General features: G+C 51.8%; 1 protein-coding gene across 3 annotated transcripts in view; it reads right to left on the bottom strand.

The window, feature by feature from the left end:
* Nucleotides 1–23,212, bottom strand: part of Spsb1 (splA/ryanodine receptor domain and SOCS box containing 1) — a 56,795-nt gene that overhangs the window by 26,693 nt on the left and 6,890 nt on the right. Inside the window, exon 1 of one of the 3 annotated variants that reach the window (XM_090335892.1) lies at nt 13,489–13,571. The exons of the other annotated variants lie outside the window; for them this stretch is intronic. The gene's annotated coding sequence lies outside the window, so the exon portion shown is untranslated. Of the gene's footprint in view, nt 1–13,488; nt 13,572–23,212 lie in introns of those variants that run through there. 3 annotated transcript variants of the gene reach the window in all.

Raw genomic sequence — 23,212 nt, forward strand, 5'->3', positions numbered from 1 at the left:
AAGGAAGGCTTAGGGACCCCCCAGAGAAGGCGCCAGCTGCTCCTGGGGTATATCCAGGGAGATTTTTGTGTTTTGACTCAGAGGCACTAAGTCTTTCCAATTAAGCTGAGACAGACTAAACTGTGGAAGGAGGAAAACCCCCTGGGAAGTGGGACTTGCCGCTCTGCTGAGCTGCTGTATGTCTCTAGAGACTGGGGAAAAGGGCTCCTTCATCCTAGTGGCCCCTTTGGGAAAGTAGACAGGGCAGCCACAGCAGGATCTGTGGGTGTCCCAGCTGCTCAGGGTTCTCGAACCTGGCTTCTGCTCCTGAACTGGGCCCACACAGATGCCATCCAGCCTGCGCAGGAGGGCATCCAGTCATGGGAACAGGGAGCTAGCAAATCCAAGCTTCATGTCCAGTATGGTCATACCTCTAGACCATGCAAGAGCAGACAGGATGGCTTCATGGGTATCAGCCTCAATGCTGGGCTCCAAGTGCCCCTCCAGAGTGAATCTGTGTGACCATGACATCTTTGTCTCCATGGCATGGGGAGACTGAGCCAACATGAACTGAACACCAGTGGCTCACCCCTGTAATCCTAGCAGCTCAGGAGGCTGACATCTGGGGATCTGGGTTCAAAACCAGTCCAGGCAGAAAAGTCCATGCAACTCAAAACAGCCAGCAAAAAGCCAAGCTGGAGATGAAGCTCAAGAGGTGAGTGCCAAAGAGAGCAAGCCAAACATGTGGAAGGACCCCACTTGGTAAACTAAGAGAGCCGAGAGGACTTGGCAGCTTCTTCCGTGCCGTGTTTACGGCAGGGAGCTTCCTCCAGCCAGGCCTCAGGACCATACTGGTGACCAGTCGGCCTTGTTTTTAGAAACTGCCAGCTCACCTCCAGCCCTGGCTGGCAGCTCCACTGGGGAAATGAGCAAGGCTACCCTCAGAGCCGACAGCCGAGAGGAGGAGGGGATAGGATAATGACAGGTTCAACTGTGCCACCCAAAACATGTGTAGGCATCGCACATGCAGACAGGCACAGCAGCACACGGGAGTCCCAGGAGGGCAGACAGTAGCCACGAGGGACTCCCTGGGGTCGTCCCCCAGTCTGGCCTCCACAGGGGCCTCGTCACATGCTCATCTAGATCATACCCATCCCTGCCACCACCCAGTAGCCACCCGTGACACCAGCAGGGCCTACTATAAACCAGGCATGGCTCCAAGGCCACAAGGGTCACCTGTCCCTTCCATCTGTTTCCAGCCCCCACATCTGATTCCTCCCCAGATGCCCCTGACAAGGGCAGGGGTATCTGTCCCAGTGCTCTCACCCCACACCCAGCTCTGTGCTTCACTGAGTCACCTGCCTCCCACTTGCCCCCTGCCCCCCACCAGAATAGCTGCTACAAGGGCAGGGACTCCATCCTGCTTTGTGTCACAGCACCGTGCCTGGCACAAATGCTGCTCTGTGGCTGAGGGGCTCTTTCTGTCTCACACTACCACAGTCCACAGAAATGCTGTTCCTAGGGGTGGGGGAGCCTCCCCAGCCTCCCCAGCTACACCATCTTGATTAAGGGTTGGCCAGGCATCCATCCATCCATCCATCCCCCATCTGCAATGGAATCTTCCTCCATCCAATCTGAAGCCCCTGTGGAGACTTGATCGACAGACTCCTCATTCCTGCAGGACTCAGTTCAGTGTAGCCCAGACTTTAGTAGGTAGGACTTGCTCATCCCCAGATGCAGCAAGCAGCTTTAGCCTCTTTCTCAACACGATGCCAAGAGTGACGTCACCAGCTCGGACCGGATGACTGAGGAGGGAACGACACCCACCCTATGGGTTAGGGCACCCAGACCCACGGACGCAGCAAAGGTGCATCCATGCAGCTCTTCTGTCCTTACAGACCAGCAAGAAACTGCCCTTCCAGATTGCACTGCCCACTGGCACAGGATGGCTCCCACACCTCATCCCATCCACCAGCCCACGAGGCCCCCAGTCACTTTTCTAAGAAAGAATGAGTCTGTTCTGCATCCAACCACACAGACCCCGAGGCACAGAGAACAGACTTGTCTCCAATTTGACTGCCTGGCCAGAGCTGGCTCTAAGAAACCGGGGGTCACAGTGCATTATGGCTCCTGAGCCATCAGTCACGTCCCTCCCAGAGTGTCTGTGTGCCAGGAGACACTGACTGGCTGCTGTCTCCCACCAGGAGCCACACACAAAGTTCCCTTTATGAGAACAAGACAGGCAGACACTGGCCGACCCAGCATCAGGGAATGCCAGGTTTGGGCTTTCTCCAAGGACACAACAGGCTTCTGTCCTAATTCTTTACTGTCCCCACCTGGCCAGTATCCTCAGCAGGCACAGATGGAAGACCCCAAGCCCTACAAAGTAAGCCTTCTATGGCTGGCCACAGATACCACAGACATATGAAGGCAGAATAGCCTGAGTGTGAGACGCCTCTCACTCCCCAGCAGAAGCCCATGGAGAGCTGAGGATGGTGGAACAGGCCATGCCAGTGGGTCCCTGTGAAAAAGACTCGGTCCTGTCCACCTGGTCCCATGGTAGCTGCATCAGATGCCAACTTGCTGAGAAAAATGTTCACGATTGATTTTTAAAGATTTTTGTGCCAGTACTAAGCCTAGGCACTGTCTCTTATCTTTTTTGCTTAATGCTGGCACACTACCACTTGAGCCACAGCTCTACTTTCAGTTTTCGGGTGGTTAACTGGGGATAAGAGACTCATGTACTTTCTTGCCTGGGATGACTTCAAACTAAGATCCTCAGATCTCAGTATCTTTCTTCTTTTTTTTGCCAGTCCTGGGGCTTAAACTCAGGGCCTGAGCACTGTCCCTGTGCTTTCTCAATGCTGGAGCTCTACCACTTGAGCCACAGCACTACTTCCAGCTTTTTCTATGTATGTGATACACTACGGAATTGAACCTAGGGCTTTGTGCATGCTAGGCAAGCACTCTACCACTAGGCCACACTCCTAGCATCAGTGTCTTAAGTAGCTACAATTACAGGTATGAGCCACTGGTACCTGGTTGAGATAGGCTGCCAGAAATTTCTAAGGGTGGCTAGCTTACATTGCTGATGAGGGAAATGGCGATCTCATCATAGACACACACAAAAAAGATTATGAATTTTAAAAAAAGAAGAAGAAAAAAAGGATGGCCTAGAAAACCACAGCACTGTGACATGGGTAGAGCTACCAGGAGGCCTCCAGGAGGGATTCCACAGCAGCGTTTCCAGCAGCTAAGGAACGCCTGGAGTCGGGGGCCTGTGAATAACCTCCTCTTTGGAGTCTGTCTCCTGGTTTTCCTTTCTCAGGAAAAAAGAAAACAACAACTCCAACTACAACAAAAACAAAAAACCAAAAACCAGGCCCCTGAATTTCTCACTGCTCTTTGGGAAGATGGAGCTCCGAGTGGAGGGGGTGGGCGAATGGCTCCAAGCAGGGCTCCAGCCATCTGTGGCCAACGATGTGGCCGTTTAGTCTTTGTCCCTCTGGAAACCTAGGAGCCACAGCAATGGTGAGCACATGAAGTGGCTGAGACCTGGGAAGTTACGTTAGGAACCTGCAGAGGCCGTTGCTCCAGAATCTGCCCAACAGGGGCGCCTCTGCCTGAAGAGCAAGGGCAGCCACACGTGAGAAAGGGAGCTGCCTCATCTCTGCTCGCTCACGCCTTGATTCTGTGAAAGTGAAAAAGGCCAGGGCTGGGAATGCAGCTTAGTGTTGAGTGCTAGCCTAGCATGCATGAAGCCCATATACACATTGTACCACTGTGGCTCAAGTGGTGCAATGCTAGCCTTGAGTAAAAGAGCTCAGGGACAGTGGCCAGGCCTGAGTTCAAGCCCCAGGACTTGGTTGGGGGTTGGGGGAGCAAAGTCCATTTAAGCCATCCTGATAAGACTGGGCTCCAGTATAGGCAAGGGGTCTGTCTTCTGATATTTAGGGTCTTTCTTGTCCCCAGGTTCCACGGTGGGCATCATCTGAGATTGCCTGACAACTCTGCCAATGGCCTCAAAGCAAGTCAGAGGAGAACTGGAAAGCCCCAATGATCTGTGGACATCGCGTTAGGGAGGGCCGCCAAAGACTGCCAGCTGCCCTCTCTGCAGCTCAGCAGGAACTTGTCATGTCATCCAGGCTCTTGAACTGCCAGGCCCGCCAGGGTACTTCATAAGACCGGAAAAGGTCAAATGCTCTGACAGAAGGTCCTATGGATGGATTTCCCCTTTCCAATATGGAAGAGGGGAGGAGGGGCTAAGGGAAAGCCCATCTGTGGGGTGATGGCTGAAGCAGCCAAGTCCTCAAAGGCGAGAGCTGGGAAGAAAGGACCACCTGGCCCTCCACTGCCAGCATCAAAGAGTGATGGCAAGACACTGTCACCACGGGAAAGGTCACTTCTAGGTCAGTGCTGGCGGCACGGGAAGGGAGTGACCTATTTCCAAGACCCAGTCAGGAACCTCCCTGCAGACCCAGACATCTGACACAGCCAGACAACAAAGGGAAGGGAGGGTGGGAAGAGCACCAGGAAGGGCAGGGTGGGGCTGAGGGGCTGGGGGTGTCTGGTGACCTCACAGTGCTTTCCTATGTGACACCAGCTCCTGCCTCCTATGGTCATCAGAGTGGTTAGGCATGGTGCAGCTTATAAACCTGCTAGCTGTGTGTCCGCTCTTCTGGCCCTCCAAAACACCTTGTCAACCTTAGCCACAGAGGAACCAGCCGGTGGTCCTGGCCTCCTCAGAATCTGGCCCACCAGTGACCCCACTCTGAAGAACACACATCACCGTGGATCCTCTTCCTAGACACCAATTCTTAACCAGCCATCAAATTAAGATTTTAAATCCCACTTGCCAAAAAGTTCCAATCATAATACACCCCAGGTGGGTGAACGAGTACTTTTCCACTAAGCAAGAATAATCCAGAACCTGCTGAAAACTTTTAAAAATGAGAGATTGGAGTGGATGAACCTAGAGTGAATCATGTTGAGACAAGTCAAGACCAAAAGAACAAAAGGCGCATGGTATCCTTAATATGTGGCTATTAGATCCAAACAGTACAAGAGCGAGGACTCAATATTTGCATACCCAATGCTATGGACATGGTATTGGAAATGTAAACACAACTACATATACATAAAAACCTATGACTCTATAGACGTAATGTTTTATTACATAGATTAATATGTATCTACAATATACCAACCCTTAGTTTTTAGAACATAATCAAAATTAGGCTAAGTGCCAGTGGTTGTATATAGAGATTCCCTTCTTGAATACTTGTTTGTTAAACACATCATTTGAAATATGATGTAAAAATCAATGTTAATTCTTTAATAAAAAAATAATGAGAAAAAAAGTGAGAGATTGGCACAAGCTTTGGGGTTGACAACCCTGGGTTCAAATCTTAGCTCTCATCCAGACTCAGATATGGCTAGCAATTTTCTAAGCCTCATAGTTTCCCCATTTGCAGAGAGAGGATCATAACCTCGTGACAATATTATCCACTCAGCCCTGTACCTGGTAAATGCAGAGTGCTAGTTAAGCTAGAGGGATCGGCCCAAGACATAGAAAGCCCAGGTGAACAGGGCTGGTTCTCAAAGCTGGGCTGTTAATAAAGGGCCACTGAGTGCTTTACCGGACAGCAGGCACAGCATCACAGTCCCTTACTCATTGTGCCAGTGGATATACTTGACCCCTACAGTCATACCCTTGTGTTAAAACAGAGATGTCGTGGCTTCCTCTGCCCCAGCCAGCATTGCGCACTGGCACTGAGAACCAGTGCAGAGCCCTGCATAAATGGCACCCACTGGGACAAATCCTGCTGTTAAGGCTAATTTTTGCCACAGAAGACTCCAATAAAGAACCTTTATCATGACCTTGGCAGTGCCCGTGCCCATCCAGCATCCTCTGCTCCTCACAGACTCAGTCACAAAATTCACATCTTACCACTCTGCCATCAGGCTGGTCCTACAGTCAATGAGCCTTTTGGCGGTCAGAAATAATATGAAAGATGGCAACTTCAATGTGAAGAAATAGGGACATGAATGAGCCATTACACATCTGTTTTTTGTTCTGTGTCAGTACTAGGGCTTGAACTCAAGAGCCTCGTATTCTTATTTAGCCTTTTCGCTCAGGGCTGGCACTCTACCGCTCGAGACACAGCTCCACTTCTGGCTTTCTGCTGGTTAGCTGGAGATAAAAGTCTCATGGACTTTCCTGCTTGGGCTTTGAAACTGACCTCCACGGTCCCGCTGTGTCTGTATCCCTGCTGCCCATTAGCTTCTTCTCAGATGCACCCCTGCAGGACTGGCCCCCTTCTCTCCTGGCACCGGCACTGAGGTAACGAGAATGGGTCTGGGTAGGTTTCAGTGAGGCCTCATAGGACTGTGCTCCCCAAAGAATGGGGGCCACCCTGTACCACATGGAATATTTGGGATTCCATGGCATGCACACTTCCCTCGTAGACTTCCTGTTTCAGCCTTGGGTGGACCACTAACCCAGAAACTCGACACTCAAAAGAGCAGGCTGAGCCCCAGGAATGCATGATTAAGGCCCCACCAGTGACTGCAGACTAAACCTAGGAAGGCTTAAGAGCTTTCTTCACCTTTGTGTTTATAGACAAGCTTGTTTGTTGAGGGTGGTAGAAGCTTGGAAGGAAATAGGACTATTTCCAGCACCTGTAATTACTGTGCTCTCTCCTACCAGAATCCTCAGCAAAGTCTCTCCCATAGCTGTGAGCCCAAGTCAGAAACTTGGAAACTCAGAGGTGCCAACAGGAGGAGGAGGAGAAGCCAGACGGCCTGCTTCTAGAGGGGGGCTGTCCCCTGGAGTTTGGGAGGGCTCAGTTCCTCCTGGCACCAAGAGTTCATGGCCAAAGCATGCTGTAACTCCATCCTTTCGATCCCTGGAAACACCAGTGACATAAACGAAAAGTTCCCCTGGGAGGAAACAAGAAACAGAGCACCCCTAGCACCCGGCCAAGAGCAGGATGAGCTCGGCCTGCACAGGGAGAGGCAAGCTAGGGTGCAGACCTGCCCATCAGGCCAGACTCCACTCCACTCTAGGTTAAGGGATCCAGCCTGTGTTGTGGCATATTATCTGAGGCTCTGGGGAGCAGAGCCATGGAGTAGGAGCTGACTATCCCACATTCATGGAGAAGATGGCTAGATTATCTGCTCATCCATTCATCCATCGTCCATTCATTCACATTCCTTCCAAGCACTTACCATGCCCCAACCATCTTGCCCCAGCCATTCTGCCCCAGCGCCTAGTTCCAGACTTTGAATAGCTAAGTGCCAGGAGCCCAACAGTGATCAACCAAGGTCTCTGGTGTGTGTTCCAGCACCTTCCAAAGTGCCTCTGGAGTTCCACTGATGCCTTCAGTCCAGGACTGACTAAAGGAAGCAGCCCCAGTCCTGTCTCCCTAGCAAACTTGCAATATTCAAAATGGAAAGGGGATGGGTGCCTCCACAGGCAAACACCAAATATGATGCAGTGAACATGCGCGTGCACACGCACATATGCATATGCACACACACACACACGCACACACACACACACAGAGTGCACGGGAGACACTGAGGTGAGGACTCCCCGGGCCCTCTAGAGCTCCCCAATGCCGGGGTGAGATACAGACACCCCACTCTGTATGGCTCTGAGGAGAGAGGGAAGTCCTCTAGATGTTAAACCATCTGCTCTGCCGGCTGAGCAGGTGGACGTGGCCAATGCTGGGGCAGTGGGGGCCCAAGAGACAACGATGGCTAACCATGGCCTTTCGATTTGATTTCGTCTAGCCGAGACACCCTGTCTAGGAGACTGGTTGACCTCAGTAGCTGTGTGCACATATGTGAAGGAGGAAGTTTCTGCTACACAAAGAAATTAGTGGGGACTGGAGACAGAAACCCACACCAAACCCCAGGACCCCTGTCCTGAGCAGGTGAGGAGAAGTCTGACTGTAAGAAGTCCCCTGACAGCCTGAGCTTGCAAAGGGGTCCCTTCCTCCCCCGAGAGCAGGGAAGACCCAGGCAGGCAGGAGGCTCAGGCCAGAGCCCAGCCTGGGTTCTCCGGAGGTAGCCTGGGGCAGGAACAGGAGAGGCGGGGAGAGGGCTAGGGAGGCCAACAGAGACAGCAGGGCAGACACGGGAAGGCACTCACTCCAAGGCACTGGTTCCAGCTCACATGGCCCCGAGTGGACCTCTCTCCTCACCTGCTCTGCCTCTGGGGGAACAGTAGTCCTCAGGAGTCCCAAGGCAAAGCCAAGGACTGCAGCACCTGCAGAGCAGCAGGGGTCCTGCCCTGGGCTTCACAACAGGAGACGACTCAGGGCAGCGATGGATATGCAGTGGTCTCAGACTCCTCCTTCAGGACTGGCCAAGTCACAGCTCTGGGCTGGGTTCCCATCAGGGCCCCTCCTGCACCAGTCATACTGTGTTACAACTACCAGGTCACGCGACTGTCCTCCAGGGACAGAGACCCTGCCTTGTCCAGAGTCTGCACAGTGACCCACGTTGCTGAAAGCACAGAACAATTCACACCAGTCACCCTAGGGGCACCAGCCACACATCTGTCGGCTCTCAGGCCTGTGGCATATCTGCACATCCATTCTACAGATGTGGAAACTATGGCTCAGAGAGCCTAGGAATGTATCCATAACCAAGTCGGAAGCAGTCAGAGCTCATGCCATTTACATGACACTGGAACCTGGGAGCACGGTGGCCCTGGGACAAGTGTACATCACAGGGCCTCAGCCATCCTCACGAGGAGCACGGTCCCCATTCCCTGCCAGCTCCCCAGGAAGTTTGGTGATGCTGAGACTAAGGCAGGGCGGACTTACTCTGCCAGAAGAGAAAGAGCAAAAAGTCCACGGCCAGAGAGAACTACTCAGCGTGGGGAGGGTCCACTGCTGCCCAAGATCCAATCATGGTGGACTCCAGGCGCCCACCTCCAGCTCCAGGCCTCACCCACCATTAGCCAGACCCCAAGCCCCCGCCTGCACTGGCCACAGGAAACCGAGGCTCTGCAGGCTGAACTTCCCAGAACAATCATGCACTTCCCCAACCTGCCCGGAAAAGAGGAAGGCGCACAGCTGCTTCCTGTCCCCACCTGGCTCGTCCCAGCCCACCACTGTCCACGCAGCTTCCTCTGGCTCTTGGGAACCGTCAGGCCAAGCTGGAACACAGTGGCCCTTAACACATATGTAGATTAAACAGAAGGTCAAAGAAGAAGAACAAGCCCCCATCGGGCCACCAGCTGATCAGCAAGGGCTCAGAAAATTCTAGTGCTACTACTAAAATCAGCTCACTACAGGCAACCTGCCACCAATGACTTTGAAACTGTCTTTTCCCACCAGGTGGTCTGAAAAAAAATCTCCTTTTTGTATATGTCTCTGTCACTGTCTCTCTCTCTCTCTCTCCTCTCTCTCTCTCTCTCTCTCTCTCTCTCTCTCTCTCTCTCTCTCTCTCTCTCTCTCTCTCTCTCTCTCTCACACACACACACACACACACACACACCACATACCACATTCCAAATACCTGGAGACAATGATGTTGATGATGCTGTTTATTAGACACTTAAGATGACTCCAGGTACCAGCTCAGTTCTCAGTGGCTTCCTTCCACCTTCCTTCCTTCCTTCATTCCTCCTTCCTTCCTTCCTTTTACCTTCCTTCCTTTTACCTTCCTTCCTTCCTTCCTTCCTTTCTTCCTTCCTATATTCCCTTCTGCTCTACCTCTCACACATCCCAAATCTATCACGTCCAGAAAGCCTTCCCAGATTCACATGCTTAGCAAAGCTTGATCCCAGCTGGGTGCGGTGGCTCACGCCTGTAAGCCTAGCTACTCAAGAGGCTGAGATCTGAAGATCAACGTTCAAAGCCAGCCCGGGTACTAAAGAATGTGAGACTCTTATCTCCAATTAATCCCTCAAAAACGGGAAGTGGGGCTCTGGCTCCAGGGGTGGGGCAGTAGCCTTGAGCTGAAAAGCTCAGGGACAGCGTCCAGGTCCAGAGTTCAAGCCCCATGGCACACCAAAAACAACAAAAAAAAAAACTTGATCCTCATCAAAATCCCAGACAACCCTGCCTGGCATTTACTGCCAGTACCACCCTCTGCCAGTGCTGGGTAATTTGGAAGTTAACTGCCAGACAGCACCTGAAGCAAACCCTCCAGGGCAGACATGAAATGTGCCTGCCTCCCTCCCATATCCCAGAGTCCCATATCCCAGAAAGCAGAAGTAAAGCAACAGTTTACCTGTGTCACCTCCTTCCATAGGGTCCCTGCACCCCCAGTCTACAGGGGGAAACTGAGGCTTAGAAAGGTTCCACAACACATGAATCCAAAGAGGCAGGAAGCATCTGAGCTGGATGGCAGCCACCTCCCTTTGATTCCCAGCCAGGCTCAAAACTGCTTGCAGCTCCCTCTTGCAGACTAAACACGACTGCCCAGGGTGGCGGCCTCCAGAGACCAGACTGCCATGCTAAAGAAGGGTCACCTCTTCCCCAGATGTCACGGAACAGCTGGACTGCGTCTGAGCCCTGAGACAGCAGGACATATATGGACTCTAGGGTACCCAAATCCTCCTGTCCAAACCCTGCTCTCCCCCTGCCAACAGATGGTTCTTTGCCATGAGTGGTGCCCCATCACCATCCAGGAACTAACAGCAATTTGCCTTTTGTTTAGAGCACAGCAGAGACCCTCCAGAATCCCACCAATGCCAACACCAGCATCTGCTCTGCTTGGCTTGTACCTGGGGCCCAACCCAACACAGCTATCACCTGCTTGAGGCTGTGCAGGTGTATACACAGACACAACGCATACCCAACCCGGTCCCACAAGAGCCATCTCTCACGCCTCCTCAGCAGAATCTAAGAAGCCCAGGCACTTGTCCATCTCAAGCCCCCAGAGCAGGTGGCTGGGCCAGCTAGGAAGCATTTCCTTGACAGGCTGGGTCCCTCGGGGGGCCATGGGCCCCAGAGAGGGTGAGGCTGCTGTCTCACCTGGCAGCATCCACTTCGCTTGGCTCCCCTCCTCCTGCCCAGTCCCACGCAGGGCCTGCTGAGGTCTTCTGGGCTGCAGGGGAGGCTGGGTCTCCGCAGCCCCTCACTGACCTCCGGCACCTGGTCCAGCTTGTAAATGACTAAGCGATTTCTCCCTGGAGCTGTGAGCCAAGAGGCCCCGCTGGCTGCAGAACTGTCCCAGGATGCCCGGAGCCGCACGCGTGGAACCCGTAATTAGTGAGCCTTCTTCTTGGGAAAGAAAACCCCTCCATGTTTTGTTTTGTTTTCCCCTTAAAGGAAACAAATCCACCCACACAGTTACTGGAAGCACCAGCGTGTGAAACTGAGTCCTCTGCAAAGAGAATTAGTGAGCAGCCTAGGGGGCTAGGACCACCATAGGTGGAGCGGCCTGTGCCCCTCAAGAGGGGACTCAGAGGCCCTGCCAGCCCCACCTGCACACCTGGGTTCTCCCCAGGGCAGCTGGGGCCAGCAGTGGATCTATTCCGATGTGGGCTGTGCACTCAGGTCAAATTCACTGGATGTGCAGTGCAGTGCAGTGCACCACAGAGCAATCAGACCTCACCCCAGGAGCAGAGCCTCGCTGGCAGAGCCTCTCTGGATCTGTTTCCTCATCTGCAATAGAGGTGGGCCAGACCTAGCAGAGTGTATGTCCTGAGAATGGGCAAGAGATGCTTTGCACTGGCAATCACAAAACGCTGGCCCAGGGTGGAAGGGGATGTGGTGGGGGGTGGGGGTCTTAGGGCCCTGAACCTCAGAGCCGGCTTGAATCTCATTCCGGTGCAATCAGCCCTGCATTTTATCTCTAGCACCACCAGGTTAGGTGTGCAGTGGCCAGCACCTGGGGGTGACCCTTCCTGGGCCAGAGCTGGTGACCCTGCCTGGCTTCTTGGTCTCGCCTGTCATCTTGACAGAGGGCAGATTCATCCTACAACAATTCATTTTCAAACTAGTACACTATTACGACTTTAAAAACAAATATCCCAGTCAATTTACTTGCCAACTTTTTTTTTTTTTTTTTTGCCAGTCCTGGGCTTGAGCTCAGGGCCTGAGCACTGTCCTTGGACTTTCTCAAGGCTAGAGCTCTACCACTTGAGCCTCAGCACTTCAGGCTTTTTTCTACGTATGTGGTACCGAGGAATCGAACCTGGGCCTCTGTGCATGCTGGGCAAGCACTTTAACCACTAGGCCAAACTCCCGGCCCACTTGCCAATGTTTTAAAGCCAGGATTCTTGACTTAGAGGAGGGAGAAAAAGGTCACAGGAGCCAGTGTGCCACAGTGCCCGCCCTGCCCTACAGCCTTCCTCCCTGACCCCTGCAGGCTGGACAGTCTGATTCACTTTAACACCCTCGTTTTATTTAGGAGCACGATCACAGCCACTGGCCCAGAGAAATGGCCCCAGGAAGTGTCCCCTGGGAAGGCAATGACACTTAATGCTGAAGTTTGTTAGAGAAAAAGATGTAAAAAGACCTATGTCTAATCTGACTGAGGGAAACCCAGGAGTGAAGCTCTTGTTTTCTCAGTCTTTTTGTGATTTCCTTGACTACAAAGCAAGCATCAGGACCCTGCTGTGCGTTCCCCACCTTCCTCCTCTCCTGGTTATGAGTCTGTCAGTGTCACCCAGGCTCTCCTTGCTCTCACCATGCACAAGGCAGGCAGCAGTTAGAGGTGTTTTGTTGTTGCTATTTTTTGTTTTGTGCCAGTCCTGGGGTTTGAACTCAGGGCCTAAGCATTGTCCTTGGGCTTTCCTCAAGGCCAGTGCTCTACCACTGGAGCCACTAACTTTTTCTGAGTATGTGGTACTGAGGAATGGAACCCAGGGCTTCATGCATGCTAGGCAAGCACTCTACCACTAGGCCACGCTCCTGGCCCTGCTCTGTATACGTATGTGCTGCATTCGTGAATTTGTGTATTTTGTAACTGGGCTCAATGAGGCACGGTCAGATGTATGTAGAGCTCAGCAGCGATACTGAAAATCTCCACTGGACATACTCAGAAACATCCACGTGTCAGTGTCCTGAAGGGGAAAATAGGAGATCTTTTTGGAGCTTATCCTCAGGCCTCACGCTTACTGGGCTGTCTTGTATTTAAGCCATGTCCCTAGCCCTTTTGTGCTTTATTTTTCAGATATGGTCCTCATGCATTCCGCCGGGGACTCACACCATGGTCTTTCTTACCTGGATTACACTCCACACTATCACACTCACCTGGTTGCTTTTTAACCCAGACTAGCCTCAAACCACAAGCCTCCTGAACTCTGCCTTGGATAGCTGGAGTTGCAGCACCAGACATAGCACTCACGCTGGCATAGCTGAACTCCCAAGCTGCAGCACTGCAGGCATTTCCCCTCACCACCTCTCCAACACTCCTGTGCCAGACAAAGACTCCCCTCCATCGGAATGTCCTCCCTTCACGGAAGCCCAGGCGCACCCCAGCCCAGGGCCCAGGACACAAAGTACGGTAGTGACCGCTGCCTTCTGGCCTGCTCCTCACCTCTGTCCTGAGCCTCTTCGGGCTCACAGGTTGAGTGGACAGTGGTTCACGGCAGACTGCCCACATCAGCGTTCAGCTTGACCCGTGGTGTGGCTAGGTTGGTGGTGGTAGCTTTCTAGCTGTAGCCTTCTCGTCTGTAAAATGGGCTACATCTGGCCAGGTCGTGGGCAGCAGGGAGGGTTCGCCCTGGAGGAGGCTGGGCACACATCAGTGCTCCATCAAAGGAGCCACCTGGCCTCTCGCTCTGAAAGCCCAGAAAGAAAGGTGGTCTGTGCACACCAGGCCCACTGTGGACAATCAGCACCTGCCACCCATGGTCACCTTCCTGGGTACAGCATTCCCTGGGGACTTTCCAAAGCCAACGACTTTGCGATGAGTCAGCAAAGATCATGCAATTATCACAAAACGCAGCTTGTCCAAGAAATGGCCACAGTGCAGGCCCAGACTGCAACTGGTGAACTTTCACCCCACTCCCCACCTGCAGCGTCTGCTGCAGCAAGAAGAAACGGAGTTCAAGGACATATCCGTGGCTGCCTGAGTGTGCAAAGGTCCTAAAGATCTTCCTCACAACACTCACAGCAGGTGAACCGTGCTGGGTGTAACTGTGAAAACAGATCTTGTGCCAACCTCCCACATACACCAGAACCCAGCACCACCCCGCCTCGGCACCACCCACCTCAGATGCAGCATGGTCGGCCAGGCCCTGCTTTGCCTTACAAGATTCAGAGAGAAACACATTGGCCTCCAGACTAACGCTTTCTCCTCCCCAGCTCTCCTGCACCTCAAGACCAGTGATTGGAAACCAGAGACCAGTGGCTAGCTGTAATTCTAGCTTCCCAGGAGGCTGAGATCTGAGAAGCTGACATTCAAAGCCAGTCCTGGCAAATAAATCCAGGAGCCTCTGATCACCAAAGAACCAGCAAAAAATGAGTGGCTCAACTGGTAGAGTGCCAGCCAGAGGCATAAAAGCAAAGCAAGACTTCAAGAGCTTAATTCAAGGCTCAGTACAGGTTAATAATAACAACAACAACAATAATAATAGATTTAATGACTGAATTGAGACAGGAATTCAACACCATTTTTTTCTACTAAGCATTAATAGTTTACCAGGCTGCAGCTGAAACAGTCTAGGACCCAGAGAAGTGACCCCATCTTCCCAGAAAGTAAACAGAAGGCATGTCCCATGTCCCCAAACATGGTGGGTAAAGCCAATCTCACTCACCCGGCCACCCAGCCACTCACAGAAACAGCTAAGGATACTGTCTGCTTGCCCCTGGTTTCATTTGCTCCAATCTAGTCCTGACAGTTTACCAGATGCATTCTGAAGAGAGGCCAGAGGCAGGGAGGCTGAGAGAAAACCATTTACAGTTAGCCTTTAGGGCAGTGGCTGTCAATATTTGAGTTGGGACAGCTGTATTGGAGACTGAGCTAAAGCCCTGCACTTGCTAGGCAAGTGCTCTGCCGCTGATCTACACCTCTTAGTCCTTTTGCTTTCAGTTTGTCAGATAAGATCTCTCATCCCCCCCAACACCCAGTCTCAGACTTCAATCCCCCTACTTTTGCCTCCTCTGAACTACTGCATCTTTAGCAATTCAAACTACTCCCCTCCAAAGTTCAGTCTTGTATAGAATCCTGCTTCTCAACCGCAAAAAAGTCCAAATGAAGTAGGAGTCCTCTGGTTCAAATAGTTGGGAGATCTTTCAGGAAACTAGGACAACAGTGCAAAGGAGCCAGCTTTTTTAAACATCTCAAGTACAAGAGTCTCAGCTGACCTTTCCTAGGATTGCTGTTATTCCTAAACCTGAGAGCACTTTTCCAGAAGAGAGGTGATCAGGGCTGGAATTAAGATATCAGTCTCCTCTACTATCTAGGTTTGAAATTTCTATAATAAAAACACACAAAATAGTAGGGTGAGGTGACTCACATCTGTAATCCTAGCTACTCAGGAGGCTGAGGTCTGAGGATGGAGGTTCAAAGCCAGCCCATGCACTAAAGAAACTCGTTTTCCAATTAACCACTAGAAAACAGGAAGTGGTACTGTGGCTCTAGGGGTAGGGTGGTAGCACTGAGCTGAAGAGCTCAGGGACAGTGCCCAGGCCCAGAGTTCAAGAACCAGGACCAAACAAAGCAAAAACAAAACACACAAAATGAACCTTCTCTGTGGAGAGACATGCTAGAGGAGAAAGAAACACAGCCATGGCATATCAGATACAAGATGAGACAAGACAAGACAAGATTCCTGGGTCGGCCCTGACTGGGCCTCTCCTTCCATGGAGGCGCCTAGACAGAACTGGCATTGAGGGGACAGTAGCCGAATGATCAAAGAATTTGAAAAAGAAAAAAACACACTTGCCCTGAGCTGTTCAGACCATCCTGAGTCTTCAAGGGACCAGGGAGGGCAAGAGAGGAAATCATTGCAGGCAACAGCCTAAAGTCGCCAGTGGGATGCGGGAGAAAGCAGAGTGGGGAAATGTGTTCCTCGGCGCATGTATCTCACAGAGGACCCTGGCACTTTTTGTACAATGCACCGCAATCAACACACAGAGCCCTGGGCTACCTCAGGGTAATTCTGAATGACCTCCCCACCAGCACTTTCTCCCTGCCCAGTCTCCAAGTTCCTTCCCATTCCCATCTGTCCAGGAATTCATCCCCTACGCACAGAAAGCCAACCCAGGGCAGAGCTCAATCTCCTGTCTGAAGGAGGCTTGCTGGGTGCCATCTACCAGCTAAATCTCACAGCGAGGCCAGCTTCCTCTGTGACCTTCCCACAGATGTTTGTGGAGCATGTTTCCCCACTCCCTACCCAGGAGAAGATTTGGGCCAACAGAGCAACACCAGCCCAGCCAGACACTGGAGCTCCATCAGACCTGCAGCCGACTGAGGTCAAGTACATAACCATGGTCTGAATGGGTGAGGCCCGATGTGGCCAAAAGGAAAGACGGGACAATGACCAGGGCCCCCCAGTGACCATGTTCTAAACGGGAGAGGACAGACAAACTGAGACCAGTCTAGCTTAGCCACGTATCTCGGAGGCATCTTAGGCAGTAAAAGGGTGAGAAAGGATGCAAGAAACCCTTGCTCTGAAGCTCTGAGGCTTTGCCCCAAGGATCCCCGAGACGGCCCCAGAAGGAACCTTCTCCCCTAACCCCCGAGTCCTGGGACTTGAACTCAGGCCTGGGCCCTGTCTCTGAGCTTCTTTTGCTCAAGGCTAGCGCTGTACCACTTGAGCCACAGCTCCACTTCTGGCTTTTTCTGTGTAAGTGGTACCAAGGAATCGAACCCAGTGCTTTGTGCATGCCAAGCAAGCACTCTATCACTTGGCTACACTCCTGGCCCAAAAGGAACCTTCTTGAACAGTTATCAAAGGAAGAACGGTATCCATGAATGCCTGAAACCCACCCATAGCCCTAGTACTTGACTGTTTCCTACACATGGCTGTGGAGCCACTGGCTCTCCAGGGCCCTGGGCTGCTTCCCAGCCCTGCTAGGCCGTGCTTGGCAAATAAGAAATGCTCATCCATGATGCCAGTGGGCTCAGAGTTACAGCCAATCACAAGCTGGGAAGTAAGGCCAGCCTGTCACCAGCAACATGGCTGTGTATCCTGCAACTTGACCATCTCTGTAGCTCAGTTTTTCACATGGGAATAGGGAAGTGACATCCATCGCCCAGGACTGTGCACAGTGCCTGGCACACAGCAGCCATTTGATAAAGACTGAATAATCTCAGAGCAGGTTGGGCTCCAAGTTGCTGATCTGTCTTTTCCGTCACTTCTTCCTGCCTGGTTCCTTCTGTTGTGGTAGAGATGAGATTGGCTTCTAGCTCTCTGCCTAGCTGCCTGGGTCACCTTGAATTGGTGTTAGTTTTCCCATCTGTAAATAGGAGTGACACCAAGCCCCTAGGTACCATGGACACATAAAGGCTGGGTGAATTCGTGCACACCTGGCACCAAGACCCTGCCTGATGTGCCAACTTCAACGGGGCCTTGCCCTAGTAGATACACCACAGTGCCATGCCTCAGTGAGGGCACCTGGCCCTTGATTGCTGCCCCTGCGGCTCAATCTCTCTCCCTCTCCCCCTCCAGAGTCTGTGCCTGCTAGACAAGGTGCTCGTCCACTTAAGTAGTGACTTCATAATGTCCCCCCTGCCCAGCAAGGCACCCCCACGCTTACCTGTTCACCTTGCTTGTCTCTCCCACTCCCTATCACTCTCCATCTCCCCCACCTGGGCCAGAAGGGTTGAGGCATCACTGTTCATCAGACTATATCACTGTGTCAAAACTTCTGACAGAAACAATTCAGGGAAGAAGATTGACCTTGCTTCCCAGGATCAGGATTTTCAGGGCATCCTGGTGGGGAGGACCTGGCAGGGCAGAGCAGTTCACCTCATGGTGGCCAGGAAGCAAGGCAAGTGAATGCCTGTGCTTTCCTCTCCCGTTCCACTGGAGCCCTGGCCTCGACGGTGCCGATACTACCACTGCGACTGACCATCACCATCGCCCTCTCTGAAGTGAAGCCTGCTGTCGATAGAGGAAACGAACCAAGCAGACCCTACAGGAAGAGGATTCAGAGGGGGGAGTCGGGAAGGCAGCCATTCTACTGCAGGGCCCTGGGGAAAGGAAAGGCAAAGGCACCACAGTAACAAGCTATATATGGGCACCCCCAGGAATCTAGCCTGCTGTCAAATTTCCCCAAACATCCCTTCATCCCTCCCATGTCTGAGGAACTCATTCCTCTTACGTGTTCCTTGAAGTTGTATAAATGTCTCCATAGATGTGGCCCTCCCTCCGTGTCTTTTCTCCAGACATACAAAAATCCATCCCCTTCCCACCATCCCCCCTTCCCACCTGCTGTCCTCCCTGGCCCTGAAATGCCCCTGCTCCCCTTTTCCCCACATTCAGGACACTCTGGGCACCACTGTCACTGGAAATGGGCCGGTCTCTCCCGATGAACAGATGGTCTCTGATCTCACAGGCAGCTACCCCATGAACGCCTGAATGAAAGGGTGAGTCCATGTCGTCGGGGGAACTGGCCGCCAGAGAGAACGATGGAGGAGTGGCTCTAATTAAGATGTATAGCATATGTAACTGGCCTCTTAAAACACCATCTTGGACAGCTCATTGTGGACAACTTTTTTTTTTTTTTTTTGCCAGTCCTGGGCTTGGGCTCAGGGCCTGAGCACTGTCCTTGGACTTTCTCAAGGCTAGAGCTTTACCACTTGAGCCTCAGCACCACTTCCGGCTTTTTTCTATGTATGTGGTACCCAGGAATCGAACCCGGGTCTTCGTGCATGCTAGGCAAGCACTTTAACCACTGGGCCAAATTCCCGGCCCCATGTGGACAATTTTTTTAAAGAAAATAATGTCTATATTTTTTGAAGAAAGAAGTGTCTGTGGACCTGGGCAGTGGGGACAGGTTGTGACCTCTGCTGAGCTGTCCTCTAACAGGCTACTGGAGAGGCCTTGGAGAAACCAGGGAGGGAGGTCTGGAGATGGAGGTTGGCTGGTGGTGGTATTACTCTTCCTATCCCGGGAGCAGGAGTAAGGCCAGGGGCCAAGAGAAGCCAGAGCCATGGTGCCCACATGGAACTCTGGGTTGTAGGCCTGCATCCACTCCATGGCAGCCTCTCCGCACCTGCCATGGAGGAAATGCCCTTGTCCACTCCCAGAGCTCCCAAAGTCCATCTTTAAAAATACCCCAGAGGCCGGGAGTTTGGCCTAGTGGTTAAAGTGCTTGCCTAGCATGCATGAAGACCCGGGTTCGATTCCTCGGTACCACATACATAGAAAAAAGCCGGAAGTGGTGCTGAGGCTCAAGTGGTAGAGCTCTAGCCTTGAGAAAGTCCAAGGACAGTGCTCAGGCCCTGTGCTCAAGCCCAGGACTGACATAAAAAATAAAAATAAAAATAAAAATACCCCAGAGACACCAGGCGGCTCACACCTGTCATCCTAGCTACTCAAGAGGTTGAGAGTTGAGGACTGCAGTTCAAGACCAGTCCAGGCAGGAAAGTCTGTGAGACTCTTATCTCCAACTAACCACCAGAAAGTGCTCTGGGAGCTGTGGCTCAAAGTGACAGAGTGCTAGTCTGGAGTAAAAAAGCTCAGGGACCAGGCATCGAGTTCAAGCCCCAAGACCAACAAAAACAAAAACAAAAGCCCTCAGAGGTACACAGTGAAGCCACTTGCTACTTTGAGCAACTATTAAAAAAAAAAAAAGACCAGGTGACTTTTCACTGCTGAATAGATGGGCAAAATGTGGCCCAGTGTAAAGTAGCGCTTCAGTCAGCCTTACAGAGGTAATTCTGACGCAGGATAGGGTTTGGATGGATGCTGAGGAGGTTGTGCTGAGACAAACCCATCACTGAGGGGCAGATACGGCATGGTTCTGCTTATTGGAGGCGTCAGGACAAACACATCCACAACCACAGATAGAATGGGGGTGCTGGGGACATGGGTGGGTGTTCACTGAGAACCATGTGTCATTTCAGGAGGGATGAGAATGCTGGAGTGGAGAGTGGTGATGGTTCATAATGATATGAAAGTGCTTAATGTCACTCGGTTATATCTTGTTTGTATGTCACAATTTTTTAAAAAGACAGAATCATGAAACCAAGAGATGTCTTCCCAGATGGCTCTGAGGCAACCTGGCACCAGGTGTCAGATGAGCATCAAAAGTGGCCACCCAAGGGCCAGGAGTTTGGCCTAGCGGTAGAGTGCTTGCCTAGCATGCATGAAGATCCGGGTTGAATTGCTCGGTACCACATACATAGAAAAAAGCTGGAAATGGTGCTATGGCTGAAGTAGTAGAGTTCTAACCTTGAGAAAGCCCAAGGACAATGCTGAGGCTCTGAGTTCAAGCCCCAGGACTGGCAAAAAAAATTTTTTTAAGTGGCCCACGCAGCAAGACATCAAAGGTCCCCTTGCCAGTCCCAAAGGCAAGCACCCACAAGGCTCTACCCCTGGAGCTGCCAACCACAGCAACAGCAGCTTCGTAAGGGAGACCCCGGCTGGCACACTTGCCTTCTTTTCCCAGCCTCCTAAGTAAGCTTTGTGAAATCCCCAGTCTCAGGAGTTCAGTTACAGCAGCAAGAAACTCACAAAGACATCATCCCTGCGGATTTTTGCTCCCCTGGGCCCCTGGGGGATTGGACGGTGCCTGTCCACATTGAAGGCTGACCTCCTACCACGAGAAACCCAATTCATACCCCAAGGCCTTCCAAATGCATGACACTTGGGTTTTAGTTGTAAGCAACAGGGAGACAGGGCCTTGTATGCATTGAGGATAATGGATGTTTTACCAGGTATCTAGTTATCCCCCAATCAGCTACTTGACATCCCAAATTAACTCTCATGGCCCCCCTTTATCAACTGGGCACCCACGCACATCTCCTCAAACCATCCTAACCTCCAAGTAAAGACAATACCAAGATCATGGTCCGTGTAGTAGCCTACCTGTGACGAATTCACCCTAGTCCCTTACCCAGAAGGAGGCAATGTCCCTGAGGGCTACTTGCTCTCTTCTCAGATTCTATAACTTAAATACCACAGTGAAAGTAATAATGATTGGCTGAGTGCTGGCTCCTAGCTACTTAGGAGGTTAAGATCTAAGGATCGAGGTTCAAAGCCAGCCTCGGCAGGAAAGTCCCTGAGACTCTTACCTCCAGTTAACCACCAAAAAGTCTGATGTGGTAATGGGGCTCAAGTAAAAGCTAAGCAAGAGGGCAAGGTCCTGAGTTTAAGCCCACAGTACTGAAGCATACACACAATAATAATGATTAAAACTGATATAAATGTACCACATTTTGCATGGCAAGGAATAGGAGGCAAGAAAACAAAGACATCATAGTCCCCAAAACACATTCTCAATGAAGTAGCAAGAGCCCACCAGGTTCACAGTCCTGATTTCTATAACTTTCCATGAAGATATAGCTGAGATTTACAAATCCCTTCCAACACTCTGTCCCATTTCAGCCAATGGTGGTTCGTTGCCAAAGGGTCTGGTCCATTCACAATGCTTCCTGGGTTGGTTGACCTGATCCTGGGTCATGGTAAGGCTGAGATGCCTCCCTTGTCTGCACTGTGGGGCGCTGGGCGCCTGGAGCAAGCTCCGAGGTCAGCACCTGGCTCTCCTCTTAGTCTGTTAACTCTGGAGGCATGAGGATTCCCAAGTACTGCATGGCTGTCATGCCCTTCAGGTCAATAGACTCATTGCTACGCTCCAGGTAGAAACAGTGCTCTCCCTGCACCCCCACCTCCCTCCGGCTGGAACAAGACCTCTAGTCCAGCAGAGCAGAAAACAGGAGCACTTATCTTGTTTCTTGATCAGTGACACTGTTGATTCTAGGGCCCATGAATCCTGGCTATAGAAATAACATTATATTGGCCCTGAGTTGGAACATGGGCAGTCTTCTACAGGGCCTTACCCCAACACAGCCAAGGTATAGCTACCCAGCTGGCATTGTAACTGTGTCTTCAACATTCCACCATTCTACCAAAAAAGCTGGTAGACAAACAAGCATGCTGGGGTGGGGGACGGGGGGAGGGAGGACAGACAGGCAAGTCCTGTGAATTCCCTGGGCATGAGCCTGTAACACTTCTTCAGCTGTGGAGTTCCTTATCAGAAGCAATGCTGTGTGGAATACCAGGAGGGAAATGTGGGTGGGAGGGGGATTCTGGAATCCACAGATGGTAGTTTTGGCAAAAGCCTTGTATGCAAGTAAGATAAATCCATTTCCAGAGCAAGTATCTGTGCCAGGAAGGATAAAGTGCTGTCTGGGACATGGCAGGCACCTGCCACCAGGTGGCTGGCTGGTCATCCTAGAGTTGATCCGCCTGGTGCTGGTTTCTGCTGCTGGCACACTGTGCACAGCAGTGGCTTTAGCCAGAATATCCTTTCAAGCACAATGTCCCTGCCTGCCACCAGGGCCACTGTCCTGTGTCCATTGAGATGACAAAGGCAGCTGGGAAAAGAGTCTGCTGGGTATGTACAGCTGGGTCACACTAGCCACGTGATGATCACTGAAGTCCTCTTCTGCTGCAGTCTTCAATGAGCAATCACAGGGGATGCAAATGTCGCCATGGTCTTTGTCTACTCAGAGAGGTCTAAGTGCAAACCTCTTCCCCGAATGTCTTTGCAACAGATTTTCCTCTCCTACTCCTCCTAAGCCAAACCAATAACTAAGGCCCCCATGTCAGTATATAACAGGCATCTACACAAATTCTCCATCTCTTGTTAACAGGGACCTGACCTGGTTCCTAAGGAGCAGCGGAGGGGACAGAGGTGGGAGGAACCATGGGACATTCCGGTTACCTCTCCATGGAACTTGAACCTCTAAGACCTGCTCAGCCTGATCACGACACCCTACTTCCACCTGATAAGGCAGGGTGTACTGCTGTACACACCCAAATTTATGGCTTTGTGGGGCAGACAACGCCTAGGTAACATGGGCAGCTCAGGTCAAATGGCAATATGGCAACCCACAGTCAAAGGCTCACGTTCCACTTAAGGCCTAGCATACCTAAAGTTGCCTCTCTAAAAAGGAGAGGAGTTAATGGAGGTGCTGGCTGTGCCCTGCTCCAAAATCCCAGAGACCTGAGCTGTGATTCACTTATAGAGGCTACCAAAGGCTCCACTTATAGTAGCATCTGCCACTTCAAGCACCATCAGAGCTGCTGGTCACATGATACGAGAGGCATAGCAGCCTGGACCTGTTGCAGAGACTTCTCCTA

Source organism: Megascapheus bottae, chromosome 6, assembly GCF_031878675.1.
Source record: "Megascapheus bottae isolate mThoBot1 chromosome 6, mThoBot2.hap1, whole genome shotgun sequence".
Classification (NCBI taxonomy): domain Eukaryota; kingdom Metazoa; phylum Chordata; class Mammalia; order Rodentia; family Geomyidae; genus Megascapheus; species Megascapheus bottae.